A 7,484-nucleotide genomic window follows, 5' to 3' on the forward strand; every position below is an offset into this window, starting at 1 on the left:
CAATGATAAAAAAGCTTCTGGTTTTGACCTAATTGGAAGAATCTTAAAAGAGCTCTGAGGAAAGTGCATCAAACTAATTACATTCATATTTAATGCCATGCTAAGATTTAATTATTTTCCTAGCACTTGGAAAGTAGCTCAAATCATTATGATTCTTAAACCTGGGAAAAAATCAGAAGACGTCTATAAGCATATTACCTGTGATCCTTAAACTATTCTCTAAATTATACATTAAGAGACTCAAAATAATCGCAGAGGAGATAATTTTTATTCCAGACCATCAATTTGGCTTCCGTAATAAACACGGAACAACAGATCAAATACACAGATTAGTCAACCAAATTAACAAAACTTAAACGATAAAAAATATTGCTCTGCTGCATTTCCCGACATTTTTCAGACTTTCGACAATGTGTGGGACATTGGACTGCATATTAAATTGAAAAAGCTTTTTGCCCCATACGCACTTTCAACTGCTGAACTCATACCTCACAGACATACATTTTATTGTCAAACAGGGTGTCGAATACACTGTCTTACACCCAATATATTCAGGTGTTCGGGTGTTCTTCGCCCATTGTTATATATATTGTATACAGCTGACCTACCGACCTCAAGAAACACTACTGTTGCAACATATGCTGATGATACAGCAGTTATATCATCACACGAAGATCCAATATCAGCCACAAGAAACCTCCAACTTCATCTTAACAAAGTCGAATTGTGGTTGAAAATGCGGTGTACCAAAGCAAATGAGACAAGATCAACCCATGTGAACTTCACCCTTTGTAGAACAACATGTCCTTCAGTAAAATTGAATAATTACGAATTTCCGCAATCAGACAACGTTAAATATATGGGAATGCATTTGGATCGACGTTTGACATGCAAAAAAACATATAGTGACAAAAAGCAAACAGATTGGGCTTAAACTAAACCAAATGTATTGGCTAATAGGGCGTAAATCTAAATTATCATTAGATAACAAGGTTTTGCTATATAAGTCAATACTTAGGCCCATTTGGACCTATGGTACTGAACTGTGGGGTAGTACTAGTAAATCTAACAAAGATATCCTCCAGAAGATCCTGAAAAAAGTATTGCGAGTCATCGTCTTTGCCCCATATTACGTGTCAAACAAACTGATTTAGTGCGATATCCCCTTAGAATCCCTAACGAGTGTGATTGGAAGTGTTAGTGCAAAGTACTCTGAAAGATTATTAGTGCATCCCAAGTGCATGCACTCGCCAAACAGTTAAATGTGCGCGATGACAGTGAAGTGCGTTGGCCCAAACGCAAACTATCATACGAACTGATTAATAGACACATAGTGTAGTTAGAATAGTCTTCAGAATAAGTTAGGATAGATTTTAAAATAAGTTAGAATAGTATCTAGAAAAAGATTTAGATTGTTATTGTTAGATTGTTAGTTGTACAGCAGATCACTGAAGTGATCTTCTACATGTCAGGATGGTTATATTATATAACGGAAGTCATATAATAGTACTTACTGCCCACGGGTAGATCGTTGACGTTCTAAGAGATTAATAAAAAAAGTTAAAATTTTAAATAAACACTTATACGCTATACAAGTTTATTTGGTTTCGTTCGCTTCAATTTTCTGATTTCCTGCGTGATGTTCAGTATCTGTGTTGCTTCTACTTCGGTATATAATCTGATTTATTAACCTGAATTATGTTTTAGATCGAAATCTTGGTTCGAGATCATCCTGCAGTTCTTCGCTGATTACGATATACTTTGGCAATTAATCAAAGAACTTTGTTTTAGCATCGTTAGTTTAAGGCTTTTGACTGATAAACCAGTCTCTTTGATTTTAGGTCAAGTTAGATGTCTTCCGACTAACTAGTACACTTTCTAGGTTTTTACTCTGATCTGCTCTGATTTTTATCTAACGTTAGATGAATTAATTCAAAGACCAATTTATATTTCTGTCACGTACACAACTTTATTATAGTGAGCTGCTGATGTTTTGGTGAAAGTAAATTTTTTCAGGTGGTAATATTGGTTCTGTTTCACAAAACAATCGCCTTGTTGGTAGTTTAGAACAAAATTTCCAAGATTTAATGAACCAATTAATTGAATCAATGCGTTGAAGATGTCAAAAATTAAGAAAATGTTTCGCAATCGAATATCAAGATATATTATTTTTGTGTTCTTAATCTTAGTTTCTTAATTTATAACCACATTTTACTATTATTGGTTAGTCTTTGACGAACATATAAATAATATTTTTGAAATATATTTATTATTTGTCCTACTATAATTAAAACAAGGCTGATAATGCAACTAACTTGACTTGTACTTTAAACTTTTCCATTATATCTACAACTTACGAGATCTTGATCCCCTCCCTTCGAAGTGGACTCGCTAAATATCAAAATACCGTCGATCTATCTAGCCTAAGGCCTCTTTGGAAGGCGTTCTTGTCACATAACACATATCGATTAGGACATTCCTTAAGGGATAAACCTATTCGACAGACTAAACAACAAAGATAACAGATAGTACAAAGCTCCATTCATGATTTATGCCCTTTACATATTTGAAAACGTTGGTAGATTAATTTTATATAGCATGTCTTTTCTTAATTATCATATAATTATAATATAATACAAAATTGTTATTAAATGTTTATTTCCACCAGTAAATATCAATCATCGTCAACTCCCCCAAGCAGAGCATGTTAAATATCTTGGTATGCATTTAGATCGACGCCTAACCTGGAAGAAGCACATACTCTCTAAACGGAAACAACTAGGACTAAAATTATATCAAATGTATTGGCTCATTGGGCGCAAGTCCAAATTATCATTAGGTAACAAGGTATTGCTGTATGAGTCTATACTCAAGCCCATTTGGACATATGGAATTCAACTATGGGGTACCGCTAGCAAATTTAATATATCCATCATTCAACGGTTCCAAAATAAGGTGTTGCGTGCCATTGTTGATGCTCCGTACTATATTTCAAATAAAATGATACAACGCGATATTCCTCTAGAACCTATAACGAGTGTAATCCAACGTGTTTGTGTGAAGTACTTCGAAAGAGTGTCAGTGCATCCCAATGTACTCGCTAACCAGATAATATTTTATACAGAAGATTGCTTAGTGAAGTGATTTTCTACATGCCATGTATATATAATATAAACAGAAGAAATTCTTATTGTCAATAGGGCAGATTGTGGACTCACGAAGAGTAAAAAAAAATATTTATTAAAAATAATTGTAACAGGAATAATGTATGATGTATGTAAGATTTCTTGTTCATTTTGCTGGTCTCTTATAACTGTATGACACATCTTATTAGATCTTATCATTAATATACTATGATGAAAGCACGCGTGTAAATTTCAGCGTTGGAATCTGAAACTTGAGAATTAGTCTTGATATTTAAACAATCTCTTCGGCTGAATTATTTAGTACACCTTGACAAATAAAATATCTGTTTTCAGGTACCAGTGAAATATTGTGATTGTGAGTTGGTTTGTGCTGAAGTTTTCGATAGGATGTTACTTACGTATGGTTACGATAGCACTCATCTGCATCTTTTTCTTCATTGGTGGTTGTGATAGTAAATAGTCCTCAGTATGAGGAAACAGTAATTGGTAACCGATTCCACAGCAGGATATACATTTTTGTTATTGTTTTATAAGGTTATTCTTTTAGTTCTGTATATACAGAAGTAATAGTTAGTAACAAGATCTTTTATTTTCCTTTAAATTATACGATTAGATAGATGCTTCTTATTAGAGGTACGTACTTTTTCCTTCTTCATTTTTTTGCCTTCTCTTATTCTCTCGATCATCCAACCACATACATCTCCAAAAGCAGCTGAACAATCAATCAATTGCTAAAAATTTGGATTCTGTAAATTAATGGACAGAAACCCCAAGTGATAATTTTCCACCGTAAATGGTTTCTTACTGAAACTTATTTACTGATTAAAAAGTTATCATTCCGTTGCTACAAAAAGTTACACACCTTGGGCTTTATTTCGACTTCCGTCAAGTTCGTCAGATCAAATCCATTAAGCCACTTCGAAAGGTGATGGCGTATCAAGAAAAAGAAAAGTAAACTACCTGTCTCAATTAAAATCCTTATTCATTAGCCTATGACACGTTATATCATTATATCGGGTTGTTTGGTTCGCAAATATGATCTCGATTCCTCAGACCTATTGAGATTCCAAAATAAGATATTGAAAACTACCAAATACATCGACAAATGGGAGTGTCATTAGTCTTTAAATTCACAAACTTAATTACCTACGCATCAGAAATACTGTAGGTGGCCAAATTATTAGGGACAGTATTCGTATTTATATAATTTATAATTTATTATATTTGTTAGAATAAATTATATTGTTTCTAAAGGGTTATTTTATCTTAAATAGGTACTGGTATCATTATTATTGTTTTTGTGAAGTGGCAACAAAGTACGAGGGTCACTATTTATTTTCCGGGAATAGGAAAAAAAAACAAATAGTTAAGCTTCGAGTATATTTTTATTGTTTTTCAAAGTAATCACCACGATGATCGATACACTTTTGCACACGCTTAAACCAATTTTCAAAGCATTTATTAAATTCCGAATGAGGCGGCATCTTCAAAACATGATTTTTGAACGCTATTGAATTCTTCGGGCGATGAAAATTGTTGACCACGCAGTTTATTCTTCACGGATGGGAACAAAAAGAAGTCATTGGGTGCCAAATTAGGGCTGTACGGCGGGCGACCCATCAATTCGATGTTTTGTGTGCTCAAATAGTCTCTTGTTGGAGAGCTCGCATTATCATGATGAAGAACAATCCGGCGTTTCTTGTTTGATTTTCTTATTTCATCGAAGACTTCTGGCAAACAAATGACTATGTACTAATCATAATTTACTGTTCAAGAATATTCTAGAGGCACGGTTGCAAAATGACCAGTTTTCCCGAAGAAACAGGCCACCATTTTCTTTGAAGTGCTTCGTGTGCGAACAACTTTTGTTGGCTTTGGTTCTTGGAACACCCATACTGCTGCTTACTTTCGGCTTCATATGATATATCCATGATTCGTCACCTATCACGGTTTTATAAATGTCTTTAGAAGCACTGCGATTGAATTTCTTAAGCATTTCTTTGCACCAATCAACACGAGGCTTTTTTTGAGCGATTGTCAAATTGTGTGGAATTCCACACGAACATAACTTTCGCACAGCTAAGTGTTCATGTAAAATCGCATATATGTTGGTGGAGCTAATGCGTATTTATGCCTCAATCTCACAATAGGTGACATGACGATCTTGCTTAATTATTTCGCATACAGCATCGATGTTTTCTGGCACAAGAGCCGATTTTGGACGACCTTCACGAAACTCGTCGGACAGCGAACTACGAGCACGATTGAATTAACTAAAGCAGCGATACACGGTTGTTTTTGATGGAGCTTCATCGCCAAAAAATCATCGCACGGAAATGTTCACGATCCAGTTCCATTTCTTGCCGAGACGAAACTTTCAACTAAATATAAAATAAACAAATAGCGTCCGTGTGAAATATATATAGTGACCCTCATATAAGTGCATGTATGCATTTGTCAATTGTGTGATGTTTCTTCTCATTCAGTCATTATTGTATTGTCTAGCTATTATAATATCATTGCTTTCAATCGACTTTTGCGTCTAAAACAATATAAAAGTTAGTAATGCTCCGTATTACTTTTGCTGTTTTGTCTACGAATTTATATTTTTTTAATTGTTCGAACGCGATTACCTCAATTTTTCAACTCTTCATGATGGGTAAGGTTTTGGATACGCCTCCAAAAAAATATAAAGATATCCAAACGTATACCAGAGAGAGGTGCAGCTGTTGCTGGAGTTTCAAAGCCTGTCGTCAATTGAGTTAAAATTAAAATTAATAATAAAGAATCTCTTGAGGCAGATCATATTGGCAAGTGTGACCGAAAAAGAATCAACACACCTCGTACTGATCAAAATATTATAAATATTTGTTTTGAAAGTTGTAAAAAGAGCGTTGCTGATTTGACTACGATAACAAACGACGAGGGTGTAAAGATTTCGGAGAGGACAATGCGGAGCCGGTTGGTTGAAGAGAATCTAATAGGACGGCGGACTTCCAAAAAACAACGTCTAACCGACAGTATGAAAAAGAAACTACTCCAATGGGCTAGACAATATCGAAATTTGATTTGTTGCAGACTGGAGTTAAGTAAGTATGACTTTTTTGAACAATTGTTTTATAACGATTTTCTAGTATTAATTCTATTAATTTATAGGTATGCCTTTCCGAAGAATCAACCTTCCAAATTTTGATTGACAAACGTTCTTTTGCAAGATGGCGGTCTGGTGGATCATTCTACGCCAATTGCATTGTAGGGAGGTTCTCTGACGATAATAACTACATTTTTAAGCATTCGTATTTTTACCAATTTTTATCATAAAACACATTCAGCCACCTAAAATTACATTAAATTACTGCTATTGAATGACTGTGCAACATAAATTTCTTCTTCTGGGTTACTTATTCTTGTGCTTAAACTTCTGAACTTGTTTTAACTGGACGAAATTTATGGTAGCAAGTGATCTGTCGGTTGACAATATTTTAGCTTTTTGTTTTTTAATTGACGTTGAGAGTCTGCAGCATTCACGATTTTTTGCGATGACCGATTTGTAACAGATCAATTGAAAAGTCCCCGGCTTACCATAGTAAAACACATTTTCTTGGCAAAATTAGTTTCTTTATACAACAAAATTCCCTTCAAGGGTAACACACTGATTATAGCGATCCTCCAACTATTCGATACCATTATTTGTAGTACGAATTGTCCTTTGCTCCAAAATAGGCCTCAGTTTCGGCTATCACCTCTTAATTTAACGAAAATTTCTTTCTAGCGAGCATTCTTTTGAGATTTGAGAATAGGAAATAATCGCTGGGGGCCAAATCTGGAGAGTACAGTGGATTACTAAGCGGTTTGAAGTCCAATTCATGGATTTTTGCCATCGTTTTCACTGACTTGTGGCACGGTGCATTGTCTTGGTGAAGCGGTACTTTCGTTTTCTTCATGCGACCGTTTTTAGGCGATTTCGTCCTTCAAGCTGTCCAGTAACATTATGTAACAGTCTCTGTTGATGGTTCTTCCTTTTTCAAGCTAGTCAATGAAAATTATTCCATGCGCATCCCAAAATACAGACGCCATAACCTTGCCAGCCGGCTGTTGCGCTTTCCCACGCTTTGGAGCGGGTTCATCGTGTACAGTCCACTCGGATGACTGTCGATTGGACTTCGGAGTGGAATAATGGAGCCATGTTTCATCCATTGTCACATATCGATGCAAAAACCCGGGTATATTACGTTTGATCATCTTCAAACACTGCTCCGAATCATCCACTCGTAGTTGTATTTGGTCAAAAGTGAGCTTTCTCATACCCAAATATTCGTGAATGATATTATGTACACC

The sequence above is a fragment of the Rhynchophorus ferrugineus genome, unplaced genomic scaffold (genome assembly GCF_030347505.1).
Source record: "Rhynchophorus ferrugineus isolate W39M unplaced genomic scaffold, kcgeb_rfMv2 rfM7, whole genome shotgun sequence".
NCBI classification, from domain to species: Eukaryota; Metazoa; Arthropoda; class Insecta; order Coleoptera; family Curculionidae; genus Rhynchophorus; species Rhynchophorus ferrugineus.